The 15916-nt window shown below is 44.8% G+C and overlaps 1 protein-coding gene across 5 annotated transcripts in view; it reads right to left on the bottom strand.

Moving 5' to 3' along the window:
* Positions 1–15916, bottom strand: part of PLCB4 (phospholipase C beta 4) — a 1177624-nt gene that overhangs the window by 997010 nt on the left and 164698 nt on the right. For 4 of the 5 annotated variants that reach the window (XM_086927702.1, XM_086927703.1, XM_086927699.1 and 1 more), the window contains exon 2: positions 13604–13668. The exons of the other annotated variant lie outside the window; for it this stretch is intronic. The gene's annotated coding sequence lies outside the window, so the exon portion shown is untranslated. The remainder of the gene's footprint in view (positions 1–13603; positions 13669–15916) is intronic. 5 annotated transcript variants of the gene reach the window in all.

The following is a 15916-nucleotide window of genomic DNA, read 5'->3' as shown; positions in this document are numbered from 1 at the left end:
GCTCCTCTGCAGATTGCAAAACCCACCAAAAGGGTGAGGCATGTCAATGAGGCGCTATTTCTAATTCAGCATAAGATGATGGTTGATTTTAACTTGGATGCATTTTTTCTTAGCCTCACGTGACAATTAACTGTATAAAGTATCAAATGTTAAATGTTTTTAACCCGATTTGAGCCTTTATTTTAATCATGGCATTACAAGGAAATAACTTCTGTTGAATGGCATATAAAAAGGTATGTTATATTTCAAGATAAGGCTTTCTTTACGCTTTCTATACATTTTTCTATATAGATTTAAGTTGGATCTAGTAAAGAATCGAGTAGTTTGAAATGACTGAAATAATTTCAATAAGTAAAATGCATATTGGGATTGATTAAAGTCGTGGGACAGGGTGTGTTTAATGATTTTTGTGCATAACCAAAATAAATATATATGTCGACTTTGACCTCAATCACATTCTTTATATGTTAAACTGATTTTAATATATGTGTATTGTTTCGTTTATCACCACATGGGGAGATTAGCGTAAACCTCGTCTAGGCTCCAAAAATAAAAGGCAAAGAGATTTACCGAGCCTTTGGTTAACACTTTCTTTGGATGTTTGAATGTAGCTACTGTACAAGTTCAGTTCTAGTAACACAATATTATCTGACATTTCTACCAGGACAGTGACTATGTCATGCTATGGTACACGCCTGTTCTGTCAGCTCGTTTAAACAGGCATTTTCTTCCATTAACCAATTAGCATTCCACCTAATCACACGAGATCTGCTAACGCCCACCAAATAAGACAATTTCAAGCAGATTAATAGCTATTGCTCCAACTTTCTGAAAGTAACAAGAACTGAGGGGCATATTACCGAGGTGTGCGTTGCAAAACGCACAACGCACATCTCCGTATCGCCGGCTATCGCCGGATTTCATCGCCTAATTAGCGTGCAATTATCAATGCGCATAAGGCAGGCGATTAGAAATCCGGCGATATGGCACATTAGCGGATGAAAACAAACGTTGTTTTCATGCACTAATGTGGGCCTTGATAATATGGGGGGGTGGATTCAGCTTTATGATCCACACCCTCATGTTAACAATGCCTAACGCCTGGTCGGAGCAGGCGTTGGGAGACCTGCGATAAATGAGTTTATTGCAGGCTTTTGTCTCCCAACGCCTGCCTTGGTAACAGGGTGTTCCCACCTCCAACCACATTTTACATGTGGTTGGACGTGGGAACGCCCACTTTGCATGTCATTAGCGATGTTTATCGCCGACATGCAAAGTGGGCTCGGCCCAGGCTTTAAAGTGCCCTTGGTAATAGGGCTCTAGCTGTATCGCCGCTTTCTCGGCACAATTCGCCGAGAAAGCGGCGATACTAGCCCTTGGTAATATGCCCCTGAATTCTATAGGAACAATAAAGCATACATTGATTTATCTCACAGTACAAGCAGATGAAACCATCAAAACACGCTAGCTTTTTATGTCTACTATTTTGTTTTCTAGTATTACTCCCTCTCCTCTTTTACAGAGGGATTCATGCTAGTGTTTAGGGTAATCACACCATGCACTTATATTTACACTATGTAGTGAAATAGGCAGAAAAGAGGGGTCAGGAGTCCTTAGCAATCACTAATTTCCAAATATCATAATGTGATTCTTCTCACTTTGTTGGCCTTAGCTATTGTTTACTTACGGCTCATCTACTGTCTTTATAGGAAATCCCTGAATTTTTCTTTCTGCTTATTAAAAGTGGGTCTGGGCAAAATCTAATATACTTGTGAAATTTGTCCATTTTCTGAATTTTGTGTAGTATTACATTTGGATATGTTCTTGAAATTTCACATTACCCAATTTCAAATGATTTGTTTTGCATGTGGAGGCCGGTTCGGAAAGAAAATGCCAGATAAGAGGCATTTACTGCTCGGACCAGTCTTCTGCCTATATCTCGTGAGGCGTTTTTATGTAAAGGAGCACTTCCTTGAAGAAAGTCACTCCAGATACCACAAACCTCTAAAAGCATACTTTCACAACATTCTCTTGGAAATTCATGAGCAAGAATATGCGATTTTGCTCAGCTCCATTTGAAATGCATTACCACTTTGTAGCCTAACAAGCATATGCAAGAATAAAAGCATTTTATATAAATAATTCAGACACTGTGTCGAAGAAATATAAGAATAAGAAATTCAGCTCATTTTATAATTTCTAAAATGTGAACTTTTTCAGTGAACGTGCCTAATAGATTAATGGGCCATAATATAAAGTGCTTCTTTACAGATGCCTCTTCCACTTGCATGGAGCTGATAACACTCAGTTACAATCTCTTCATGAGGTCAAAACATGCTCAAAGATTTACTTGTGATTAACTTAATTTACTTTTAAAATTGAAAAACTAAGAAAGCAGAAAATGTCTCTTAGCAATGACTCTAATTCTCAGGCATGATTCCTTGAGTCTAATCGCTCAAGTTACTACTTGTGTAACAATATATCTGTAAGAGACATTAGTTAGTGATAGATTCCTTACCTTAGAATATCCTCAGGTGTCAGACTGGATCCGGGAAGTTTTTAGTCAGCATTACCCCTGCGCGTCAGTAGGTGGCGTTTTGCGGCTCCGTGCCCTTTGCTGGCATCGTAAGCAACGAGATGGCATCACAGAGACTACTTAGGTGCCACCCCTGCGCGCTGACGTCAGTTCTGTACACGACTTTCCGTGCCAGGAACACAGAGCCATGCAAGAAACTGACCACTGGTGCCATGAAACTAGGGACCTGAAAGGAATGACCTTAACCCTAGAAATCAGATTGCAGAACGGGGAGGATGGGTGGGGCGGTAAGGAATCTATCACTAACTAATGTCTCTTACAGATATTGTTACACAAGTAGTAATTTTTGCATCTGAAAGAGACACATTAGTGATAGATTCCTTACTTTCGAATAGATATCTCAGCAATACCAACCCCGGTGGTGGGTCTGTGAACAACATTACACCAGAAAGTCACAGAGAACAGAACTGCCAAAGAAGCCGTCTCTCCAGACTTGACAGTCAAAAAACGTGTTCAGTGAGGCCCAAGTAGCTGCCTGACAAATGTCCTGCAAGGGATCGCCGCGTTCCAAGGCAGTAGTGGATGCGTTGCCCTGGTAGAATGGGCACGCAGCCCACAGGAGGTTACTTCTTGGCCAACGAGTAACATGCTTTGATGCACAGAACAACACACAGAGAGAGGGTGCATTTGTGCATGGCCCGACCTTTTTTGGCGCCCACGTAGCCAACAAAGAGCTGGTCATCCACCCGGAACTGCTGTGTGCACTTCAGATAGAACGAGAGTGCATGTTTTGGGTCCAGACGGTGGAGGATCTCTTCCTCTTTTGAAGGCTGCGGAGGCGGAAAGAAGGTGGGCCAAGTGATGGTCTGCCCGATGTGGAAGGGCATGACAACCTTTGTCAAGAAAGAAGGACGGGTCCTTAAAACCACCTTGTCCGGATGAACAGAAAGGAAAGGAGGTTTAGAAGAAAGCGCCTGGAGCTCACTCACTCTTCTGTCAGAGGTGATAGCTACCAGGAGAGCCGTCCTTAGAGTGAGAAGATGTAAAGGACAGTTATGAAGGGGCTCAAAGGGAGCGCAGATCAGATAGGTCAAGACAAGATTTAAGTCCTATTGAGGCATTATGAAAGGCACGGGAGGAAACGCGTGTAATGCCTTTCAGGAAACGGTTAACAACCGGGGACTTAAAGAGAGAAGGCTGATCTGGAAGCCTGAGAAAGGCGGAGATGGCCAAAAGATAACCTTTGATAGTGCCCAGAGCATAAATGGGATCCAAAGCCTTTGCTGTGCACCATACCACAAATGTGTTCCACCTGCAGGCGTACACCGTCTTAGTGGAGGGACGCCTGGCTGCCAGAATGACATCACAGACTTCAGGAGGAAGATCAAAAGCTGTCAACTGTCGCCGCTCAACCTCCACGCATGGAGGTGGAGGCTCGATAGGTTCGGGTGGAGGACCGTCCACTGCTGCTGCGACAGAAGATCCTCCCGAAGAGGCAGCCGGATCGGGGCCCGATCGCGCCAAATCTTCTCCAGCACTCCGGGCAGAAGTGGTATAGGCGGAAAGGCGTACAACAGACAGCAGCTCCACTCGCGACAAAAAGCTGCGCCGAGCGAGTGCTGCCTTGGAAATTCCAACGTGCAGAACTGAAGACATTGTGCGTTCTCTTTGGTGGCGAATAGATCTAACCAAGGCTCCCCCCACTGCCGAAAGAGACCTTGCGCCACGTCCGTGTTCAGACGCCATTCATGATCCATCAAGCACCGGAGGCTGAGTTCGTCCACCCTGGCGTTCAGAGAATCTTCCAGGTGTTGAACCACCAAGGTAATGCCTTGATGTTCCAACCATGTCCAGAGGCGCAGAGCCTCCTGACATAGGGTCCACGACCCCACCCCACCCTGTTTGTTGCAATACCACATGCAGTGGTGTTGTCCATGAACACCTACACTACACTTTCCAGACAGTGGGAAGGAATGCCTTCAGTCAAGTCGGATCGCCCGAAGCTCCAAAAGATTGATATGGAGCCGCGACTCCGCCGGAGACCAGAGGCCTCTGATCTCCGCCTCTCCCAAGTGGCCGCCCCATCCCAGGAGGGACGCATCCGTCACCACTGTGTGCTCGGTTGGGGAAGGGAGAGGGATCTGCCATTGACCCAATCGCGATTCGTGAGCCACCACTGCAATTGTCGTGCAGTGCCCTCCAAGATCTGGACAAGTTTGTCAGGTTGCCCTGATGCTGTGCCCACCGGAACTTCAGGCCCCACAGCAGAGCCCCCATATGCCATCTGGCATGTTGCACTAGCAGGATGCAGGAGGCCATCAGGCCCAGGAGCCGGAGGGTCATCCTGACTGAAACACGGGATAGAGGCTGAAAGATCGAATCATAGCCTAAATATCCGGGACTCGCTTTTTGGGAGGATAAACCCGAAACCGCGTCGAATCCAGAACCGCTCCGATGAAGGGGAGCTTTTGAGAGGGACTGAGGTGCGACTACGGCACATTGAGGGAAAACCTCAGCAAATGCAGGAGGTCGGCCGTAGTCTGAAGGTGGGTGACGACTGCCTGAGGCGAGCCCACCTTCAACAACCAGTCGCCGTGGTGGAGGAAGACTGACACCCCTGACCTGCGCAGATGAGCTGCGACCACCGCCATCACTTTCGTGAACACCAGAGGGTCACTGGTAAGGCCGAAGGGGAGCACGGCAAACTGAAAATGCTTCTGGTCTTCCGTGAACCGCAGGTAACGCAAGTGGGCTGGCAGAACGGGGATGTGAAAATATGCATCCTGCAAGTCCAACGCTACCAGCCAGTCTCCAGGGCCGAGGGCAGCCAAAACCGAGCCAGAGTCAACATCTTGAACTTCTCCTTCCGGAGGAAGCGATTGACGTTCCTGAGGACCAAGATGGGGCGCAGGCCCCCTTTCTCCTTCTTGGGGACCAGAAAGTAGTGGGAATAACAACCACGTCCTACTTCTAGCCCAGGAACGTGCTCAATGGCCCCCTTGGCCAAGAGGGCCGTGGCTTCCTGTTGGAGAAGCGCCAAGTGATCCCCCGACATGAAGTGGAACTGCGGTGGCATGGCTGGCGGGGGCAGACTCGAAGGGGAGGGAGTAGCCCCTTCGGACGATTTGCAGCACCCACCGGTCCGAAGTGGGGGAGGTGATATTGAATCCAGCTGCCCACCGGCTTGGGGTGCACCCCAAAACTTGGACTAGGAAGGCTTTAAGGCGGATGCTGCGGGAGCGGAGGTGGACTGACCCGCACGCTGGCCCCCTGTGCCGCCACGGCAGCCACCACACCCGCGCTGAGGTTGGTTCTGCGCAGGCCTCTGGCTAAACAAACGTGTAGGGGCGCCTCTTCCAGGGCCATGACTGCAACGAAAGGTAGACGTGGCTGGGCATGTGGTGGAGAGACCAAAGGACTTGGCTGTAGCCCGAAAGTCCTTGAAATGCTTATTACCAAAAAGGCGAGTACCATCAAAAGGCATGTCCATGAGGAAACTCTGGACATCCCACGAAAATCCTGTGGACGGCAGCCAAACCCAGGCTCAGAGGAGAGGTCAAGGCCACCTGCATCCTCCGAGTCCTCCGCTCACTCATGTTCGGACTCGCACTGCCGTGCAAGAGGGTCCTCCGACCCCTCCCAATCATGAGTCATGGTCGCGCTCCAGACAGTAGAGACAGACGCCATGGGGGTCGGCCCACAAGATTTAAACCCAGGCATCCCTACGTGGCACCAGGAGTCAAGTCTCAAAAAGAAGTAGAAACAAAAAATCCCCCAAAAAAGTTAGTCAAAAAATGACTAGGGTACGCGCTCTGACCGGATCTGCACTTGCTGGAGCGGAAAAAGAAAGACCAAAAATGAAGGTGTGTCCTCATGTAACGTAACTGGAGCTATGTAAAGTGCTCTGATATCCGATTCGGGTCAAGTTCAGCTATATAAAACTCTGAAAAAGAAACCTGACTTCAGTGCGCATGGGTGGCGCCTAAGTAGTCTCCGTGACGTCATCTCAGTGCTTACGATGCCAGCGACGGACGCGGAGCTGCACAATGCCACCTACAGACACGTAGGGGTACTGCTGACGAAAAACTTTCCAGATCCAGTCTGACGCCGGGGGATATTCTAAGGTAAGGAATCTATCACTAACGTGTCACTTTCAGATACACTATACAGTAGCGGCTCCTGGAGGGAGTGCTGCCGGGCGGTGTCACAGGGTGGGGAAGGGGCAGGGTGGGGTGTAGTAAACTCTGGAATATGGCTGAATGGAGGTAAGTATACAAATAAATAAAACAAATTTTGTTGCGCGTGCTGCATCACCAAATGCGATGCCGCGCGCGCAATGACATTTGTTTTATTTATTCATTAGTATACTTACCTCCATTCGACCATAATCTGTAGTTTACTACCCCCCACCCTGCCCCTGCCCCGCCCTGCGTCACCGCCCAGCAGTACTCCCTCCCGGAGCGGCTACTGCATACTAATTTTTGACTATTCCTCCCTCGAGAGAGAGTAATGCTAAATTTAAGCCAGTGGTTTCCGGTGCTCAGCACAGGCAATTAATTACGAGCACTAGCACTTGGTACTAAAATGCTAAAAATATGAAAAATAGATGAATAACTAAATAAAGTAAGGCAGAGTTGTAGCAAACTGGCAAAATTGATTTTATTCACACTGAAACACATTAGCGCGACTTTTATAGAGTTTACCAGTGAAGCGCTATTTTTGTTTTCTTGTCTTTGTTTTCCCTGGACTTGGAAGTGGAACTAGTGCACCAATCCTGGAGGCACCAAAATGTGTGGATTGGAAAACAAAATGTGTGCTGGGGCTGAGGAAACATTGAGTAGAAACGATTTAATGCTGGCTAAAAAGAGAACCTTTAATTTCCTCCTGGTGGTTTATCTGAGGAAGCAGAGAAGGAAAGATCAACGGATCCTGGGGCATATTACCAAGCAATAGCGATAATTATCGCTATTGCTTGGTTAGAGACAAAATTTTACCGCAGAGCTGCGGCGATTTTTACCGCAAATAAACCTTGGTATTACCAAGGTTTATCGCAAATGCGATAAAAATCGCCGCAATGCATGAATATCGCAGAAAAGTCCGCGATATTCATGCATTACCGAGCTAATGCTCTTAGCCATGTTATCCACCTCCCATTGGATAACATGGCTAAGAACTGCTCAGGGCAGGTGATAGCTTTTGGAGATATTCGCGCTTAGCGCGAATATCTCCAAAAGTTGGTAATAGGAGATAGCGATGTTAGCAACTGTTTTCAGTCGCTAACATCTTGGCATGGCCACTTTGCATGTCGTTAGTGATAAATATCACTGACATGCAAAGTGGGGCCCGAGATGGTCTCTATCTCCTACTAGCTGTCGCTAACTGGTGTTAGCGACAGCTAGGTAATAGGGAGATAATTTTATTTCCGCTTTCTTGGCTTTTAAAGCCAAAAAAGCAGAGATAACCCCCCTTGATAATATGCCCCCCTGTCTTTTAAGAGGCACCATCCCCAAGCCTTTGATGTGGGCATGATTATGGTAAGGTAGTCCAGCAGAAGTAGTGTGAGTGTAGCTGATATTAATAAGCCTGTTGATTTTGGTCAATGACTTGTGATCTACTTTCCTTTACTGAGTTAGTTTAATGTGAAATGTAGAAGAGAAATATATTTCAACTACAATGAGTGGCAATAGAGATGGGTGGATGAATGGATGGATGCATAGACAGATGGGCACACTATGAATGGATGGATGAGAGTATAACCTTTTCTAAGGTCTATTGCATGGAAATATGTCCCGAGTAATGAATGAAATGAGTATAGGATCAAACCTGGTGGCTGGCCCTCATGCTAATCTCTCAACATCAAATAAAAGGACCATGTCAGACAACCATGACTCACATGGTTTAAAGTATAGAAAGGTTGACATTGGTAAACAAACTCTACAACCAAATACAAAGCTTTTTCAGGTTTTTGAAGGAATATTTAGGCCTATTTCATGAGTTTGGGACAACTTTTAGAGTAGTAGAAGCAACATTTCCCGACTTGTCTACCAATAATAACACCTTCCAATCCACCATGACTTCCATGGTGAAGGAATGGAGATTGCTGGTTACACTACTTTTCTTTCGAAGTTGCTAGGGCTCTGGCAAACTGAGATCAGGGCTTCAACATCTGAAGATTACTGCATGAGATATGTGAAGGACAGTTGAGGGGTACCCAATCAAAATATATCAGTGTGATGAAGGACAATGCTGAAACTTATAGTCCTAAATCTATTTCCCATATACCAAAGCAAGTGAAGAGATTCTCTTAAATATTGTAGAGTAAATTACTTGCCACTAGCTGTGTAATGTTAATGCATATTTAAAAAGCAATGTGACTACTAACAACCCTATGCTGACAGGTCACTTTTAACACTCGTTCATTCATCTAGTTACGAGGATAGGAAATAGTGTTTCTTTAAATAGAAATACGTGCCTCTTTATAAAGCATTGATCCTTGTTTTTAAGTGTCTAGAAAATACCAAGTCATAATCCAATATGTGAACAATACTCTAAAACGGAACCACAACATTGCATGTGCATACATTACCAAATACAATAATCACATAGGGCCAGATGTAGGTAAATGGCATTTACCGATTCGTAAATACCGAATTTTACCGATTCGGTATTTACAAATCGGTAAATGCTATGTAGGTATTTTTACCGATTAATTTACAGAATCTGTAGAATTTGGTAATTACCGAATCGGTATTTACCGATTCGGTAATTGCCATTGATTCCTATGGGCCTTGAGGCCAATAGGAACCAATGGCAATTACCGAATCGGTAAATACCGATTCGGTAAAATTACCGAATTGACAAGGGGGACAGGGTGTCACTTTGACGCCCTGTTGCACCCCTGATTCAGGCTTGTGTACCATGTGACACACACATGCCCTTAGGGCATGTCTGTGTACCACATGGCACAGGTGTGCATGCACAGATGTGCATGTACACAGGAATTCGTTATTTACCATGCAATAGTATTACATGGTAAATAACGAATTCTTAGGGGCCTGTGGCACTGTTTGCAGTGCCACCTACATATTGATTTACCGAATCGGTAAATTTACCGAATTGGTATTTTACAGAATCGGTCAATTTACCGAATCAGTAAATTTATCGATTCTGTAAAATTTTGGCCCCCTACATCTCAATCACCAAATACCGGTCGGTAACGGCCAAAATCGGCCGTTACCGACCGGTATTTGGTGACCTACATCTGGCCCATAGTCGTTTCCACTGCCATATTCCGGACCCCACAAAAATATCTCCTTAGTTGTATTTTTATGCGAAGCCAATCCACTCCACTCATCCCATAGGTCTTGCCTTCAGACTGGTTCACCACTGTGCCTAGTTCTGGAGATACTGAAGGCCTTATGCATATGAATGTGGTAACTGACAGTGTGAAACAGACTAACAGGAGATCCGGCTACAACCTTTTGTGCCTGATGGTGAATGTCTCACAGTGCTAAATTAAATGGAGAAGGATGGAATTTATTCAGCATATCCTTTCAGTAGATTTATGTGTTTAAAATATCTTTCTTTCTAAAGTGAGGTGGCAAGTGGTTCATTTGTGGAAAACATATAAGAGCTGGGGCTCTCATCAGGAGGCAGTTTGCACCAGCCCATTTCTCCTGTTAGCACAGCATAAAACATAACCAACTGCTAACCGTGAAAGTTGGGTCAGGATGTGGCCTAATGGACAGAGCTGCCAACTTCGGAGCTGTAGAACTAAGTTCGAGTCTCACAGGCGGCTCAACATCCTGTGATTCTGGGCAAATCACTTAATTTCCCCATAAGTGAATGTGTCCTTAACTGGTGCTCATGTGTTGATGATTAAATGCCGGTGCTGAGCACCGGAAACCACCAGGTCAAATTAAGCACTGGAGGTGGGCTTACTCCAGTAATTAATGAAATGCAATTATTCAAACTACGTAAAATATATTGCCATTAATAGCATATTTGCACAGCCAGCCAAACCTTTTGTTACGCTCCAACTGAACACTGCTCCCCAAATATAACTTTCAGAGTTTATGTGCAATAGTTCTAGTTGGACGTACATTGTGACCCTTGTTTCTTCATATTACATACTTTTAAGGATTGATGTGCAACAATAGCATTCGGGTTGTGGTTTTACCTTTGCAGACCAATAAGCAGTCGTTCAGAGGAAAGCAAATTGTTATAAATGATATTTGCGGCGCGTTCTTGTCCGGAATCGCCCCATCCATGCTATATTTGGTATTAACTTGTGTTGCTGCTGCCTAGTGGCTGAGTTAGGAAAGGCAAAGAAGGATGCTGTCCTGTGTGATCAGTCAATCCTTCCTCCCAGATTTAAGCTATTCCTACAGCTGTGCTCATGTCAGACCCCATCTTGCAAACACTTATTCCATTGGCTTAAGGTCAGCGACGTTGATTAATTATCACAAAATGTCTGTCTATCAGTGTCTCTGTCACAAGACTCTTTTTATGGTCACATTTGTAATTTTGCACCTGCAAATGAATAATTTAAGGTGACCAGAAGTTCAAAATCAAAAACTGAGGTCGACAATAGGCATAGAGGTGGGACTAATTTTGACATTGGCCATGACCTGGAAGAACCACACTGACACACCCTACAACCTATGTGACAGTCTTTAGGTGAGATCGGCACAACAAAAACACAATTGTAGACGCTGTGTCCTTTGTTCCGCTGCAGAAAGCGTTGTCTAGCTGAAGGAACACATTACAGACATCTCAAATTGCCTCGTGTAGTTCATTCTGGCAGCATTTTTGCACTCTGGGACTTGTAGTTGTGCTTTTCTAAAGGTAAAAGGGAACAGCAAACAGCAGGAAAGCAAAGCACAGAACTAGGCCTGAACGAGCCTCAATATGTCGCTGCGAGGGAGAGGAGTGGAAGGAGATGGACATTTTTAACCCGTTCAGTGCTACGAACGTCCAACGGTCGTCACGTGCACTCCCTCGCTAGTGCTGCGCACGACCGTTGGACGTCCGGATCCCGTTAGCGCAATCGAACGTCCGCACTGGGGCGGAATTTGCGGCGCACTTAACGGGTTAAAAGTTTCCACAACACGCAACTGAAAGCATGCATGGTCACTTTCTTTACACAAAATAAATAATAACAAAGCATTAAAAATGGACCAACCTCTTACTTGTTAAACGAAAGTCGTAAAAAAAAATGCTTTGATTATATAACCTCCTCCCTCCCTCTTACAAGCTGTGATGAAGCCCAGAGGGAGGCTGGCAACCCCTCGGATGAGGATTCGTCCATCTTTATGTCCTGCTGTGCTGCATTAATAATGATGTAGCACAGCAGGGGAACCTTCACAACAATTAACTTCAGTCCCTGCTCTAAAGTAAATACGGAGGGCCACTGGAAAACTGACAGTGCACTACACTTTAAAATGTTAATGTGCAAGCTCACCAGACCTGCTATTCAAAACTGGGGCATGCATTTAAATTACAGAACAGCAGGAAAATGCAGGGACAGTCAACTGAAAACCAGGACTGTCCAGGGAAATCTGAAGGATCTGCTCACTACAGGATGATATGACTAGATATGGGAATACCCTCATACAAAATACAGTTTTTAGTTTGGATATATATAGTTACAGATGGACAGTGAACTACGGGGATGTTTTTCCCAAAAGGGTTTCTGAGGAACGTCCCCGAGACAGTGAGAGTGAAGCTTGAGCTGTCTATGATGTCACTCAGAACCCAGAGGTGAAAAACATTCCCGTAATTCACTTTTTATCCATCTATAATTTTATGTTATGGATGGTTCCCCAAAATCATCTACCCCTTTCACCTACTGCACAGGGACAAAGGATAATGGGAGAGCAATACATCAATTACCCTCTCCTCCCTGACGCAAATGTGAAAAATAAATACCTTACCTTCTATCCTTAACCCCTCCCACGCGTTCGTCGGCCAACGGCCGTCACAAGCACTACCTCCGTAGTGCTGCGCACGTCCGTTGGCCGACGTGGCCCCGCCCACTCCGCTAAACAGCCGCACCGCGGCGGAATTGCCGCTGTGGTTAAGCAGTTAACCTAAACCCATTGCCCTCCCTGCCTTCTTTCCCCCTCCAGCTCCTTTTCAGTCAAAGCAGACAAGCAGCGCTGTGCTGACAGGCTCTCAGACCACCCAGTCACCTGGCTCGAAAGGCCTTTATGACATCACAACACTTGACCCGTGTACATAACTCCGCATTTCGCTTCGTTTAAACCCCTTGCAATACAGCCAGCCTGACAGCATTTTTATACTTTGTTTTCAGATTTAACAATTACATGAAGAAAGGCATGTAAGTAACTGGTCCCCATTACCTTCTTTTTGCACACAACACTAACATGTTTCACAGTTTGTATCACCATATGTCTATGAATAGATGTGATTTAATGCAATTGAATCGATTTTAGTTATTTGTGAAGTAACGTTACCTCATTTCCGTTCTTACAGTGTCTATTTCCCTGATGAAGGGCATGACCTCTGAATGCCCGAAATGCATTGGATAGGACAAGACAGAATGACATTGCCTGTATTATAAATTGTCGAAAAAAGTATAAATATCATGGAAAGCTAACAAAAACGCCAAAAATCAATAAATTTGCTGTTTAACATCAAACATAAAGGAATGGAAATCTTTTCTATTTAGAAAGATAACGGCAAGTGTGCCCAACAAGGGATGACCCTAGAGACTCTCTAGGTTCACATCTTTGCACTAATTTATCCGACGCCATTGGACCCTTGGCGCCACCTTTTGGAGCACCTACAAAAATCAACTAACAATTTAAAAGTCCACAAAGATCTCACATTATAAAATCAGCTGTGCATCTATCCACCTTCATAATTGTATTATCACAACACTTGACAACCAGTTTTGTTATCAGCTGTTGTGATGCCACAGCAAGCAGTTATGACGTTCACAAACTGAAACAAACGATAGAGAATCTCCATGCGAGCCACATATAACAACATAATTAACAACGGGTGCCATTCCTGCGCGCAATGCGCACAATAGGAACTTACCTTTTCTTCTGCTTGTCAAAAATTAGTCCTCAGCGGTTTTCATTATGAAGATTCCATTTCTTCCCCTATAAATAAAAAACCAATAGACTTGCTTAACAACAGGAAGGCACCAGCTGACACATCGATCTACTTCTTGGCAAAGTACAACTCAGGAACAGCTCCGTCACAGCGCTTAAAGAGCACGAGTGTCAGTTCTGATTAGGGGAAATAGCGCTCGGAGTCATTCTAAGCAGGCCAAGCAAACGAGAATCGAATTCTTATTTCTCCAATTATCAAAATAAAATACCATCCACCATCGAAGTGACACCAGGAAGCCCCTGCAGGTCGGATCTGCAGCTCCATAAAGGGCACTGTAAGGCACACAGCCCTGCGAAACACGCTCAAAGCGTGCTCTGCAAAGCCCTCAAGTCACTCACAAAGGCCTACTCATTAACGGGCAACTTCAAAAGCTGATAAAGAGTCTTTTGGCAGCGTTAAGCAAAGGAACAAACAACGGTATCCTATTTCCAAACGGCTTTTCCTGGGCGCACATGACCGCAGAAACAGAAAGCACACGCCGATGGTCTGAGGGGGGAAATGAGACTCTACTGTCTCTGTGCACCTTAAAGAAGACAACCACAAGCGATTATAAAAACAAAAAACATACAACTATATAAGGTGTGTGAGAAGTTGCACCTTTTTTATCTCACAAACCTTCCGTAATTACCGCAGTTACTAGGTTTATTTGTTTTTTCTCTTAAAATTCATAGTTTTGCACCCCTTTTCAAGAATATCTGACGTTACAACGCATGCTTTTACAACTCGGTTTTTACATCGCAACAAACATTACATCTCATGATTTTACAACACATGCCATTATGCCATTTTTAAAAACTACCATTGCAACGCATTCCATTACAACGCACACCCTTAATACGCATAATACTTTTCGGGCAACAGTAGGGTAAGTGTTAGATTGTGTAGGGGTACAAATTACTATTCCCACTCCAGTGAGTGAAACACTAGGGAAAGTGTTGGATAGTGTAGGGGTAAAGATTTCTATTCCCATCAACCCTAAAACCCATACCCACCCTAAAACTAAAAAAATCTCTATTACTTACCATATAATTAATGCGTTGTAATGGCATGCGTTATAATGGTATACTTTGTAATGGCATGCGCTGTAGTGACATGCAATGTAATGGCATGCATTGTAATGGCATGCGATGTAAAGGCAGTACATGGAATGACTGCATTGTAATGGATGTTTCCCCTTTTAAATTGCCGTGAGAAAAAAGATCTCTAACATCCAAACAAGTTCAAAGTTGCAACAAAAGCTGAGCTAAAATGTGCTCGCGGGTATACGGTAGATCCATTTTCACTGTAATTGGCACGCGAGCCATTACCTGGCTCGTGCTTGCCCAGTTGGAGACTGTCCACCTTTGGCTGTTTTCAGGAGCTTGAGATGGGCATGAGGAATGAACACCTTCTTAAAATCCTCTTCTCCCTTCCCAGAGGTAATAAAAAAGGCTACACCTTTAAAACTTTGACTGGCCTGCTGTTTACCAACACATTTCTAGCATGGGTTTTTATCCCTCACTTCTCTTATAAAGGTACATGGCACTTCAGTGGTTGGGACTAGGTCAGCACTCCATACAATAAATATTATTAATAAATAAGATAAGAGACAATAAAATGTTGACCATGGAGAAAAACTCCATCCCAATTATCTGAAAAGCATAGAATACAGCTAAAATGCAAACTACTTTGATGGCCTGTTCAAGTCGCAAATCAGCCATTTTGTTTTTGCACGCAGACTAGTTTTCAACCTGCTCTTCATTTTAAGACATAACTGATGAACTAATCGCTTGCATCATAAAATGCAAGTACTTACCTATTTGCAAAACCTTCTAACTTGTATGCAGAAGGAGGCATTTTGCAAATCTGCAAATATGTGACTGCAAGGTGGAGGCTTGTGCGGGATTGAAGACCTCCATCAATATATTTCCCTCAAAGGGAAGACAGCATCCAGGTAATGTCGGGAATGGCATCAAGAGGGGCCTCCAGTGGTCTCCTAGACCACTGTCCGCCCCCTTAAGGCATCCCACCACCGATGACTTTGCAAATGGCAAATAACTTTGTGACAAGTCCTGTATCCGGTTGATGGTTTTTGTTAAAAAATAGGTTGTTGGTTGACTGCGGTGTAAGGCCTGGTCAAGCAGCAACCACAATTCTTGTCAGGGTAAGGCAACAGAAGACCTCAAATTAACCTGGGCTCACCCCCTTCGTAGCTTGGCACAGAGCAGTCAGGCTTAACTCAGAGGCAATGTGTAA

The sequence above is a fragment of the Lissotriton vulgaris genome, chromosome 6, assembly GCF_964263255.1.
Source record: "Lissotriton vulgaris chromosome 6, aLisVul1.2, whole genome shotgun sequence".
Taxonomy (NCBI): domain Eukaryota; kingdom Metazoa; phylum Chordata; class Amphibia; order Caudata; family Salamandridae; genus Lissotriton; species Lissotriton vulgaris.
This window is presented reverse-complemented; position numbering and strand designations above follow the sequence as displayed.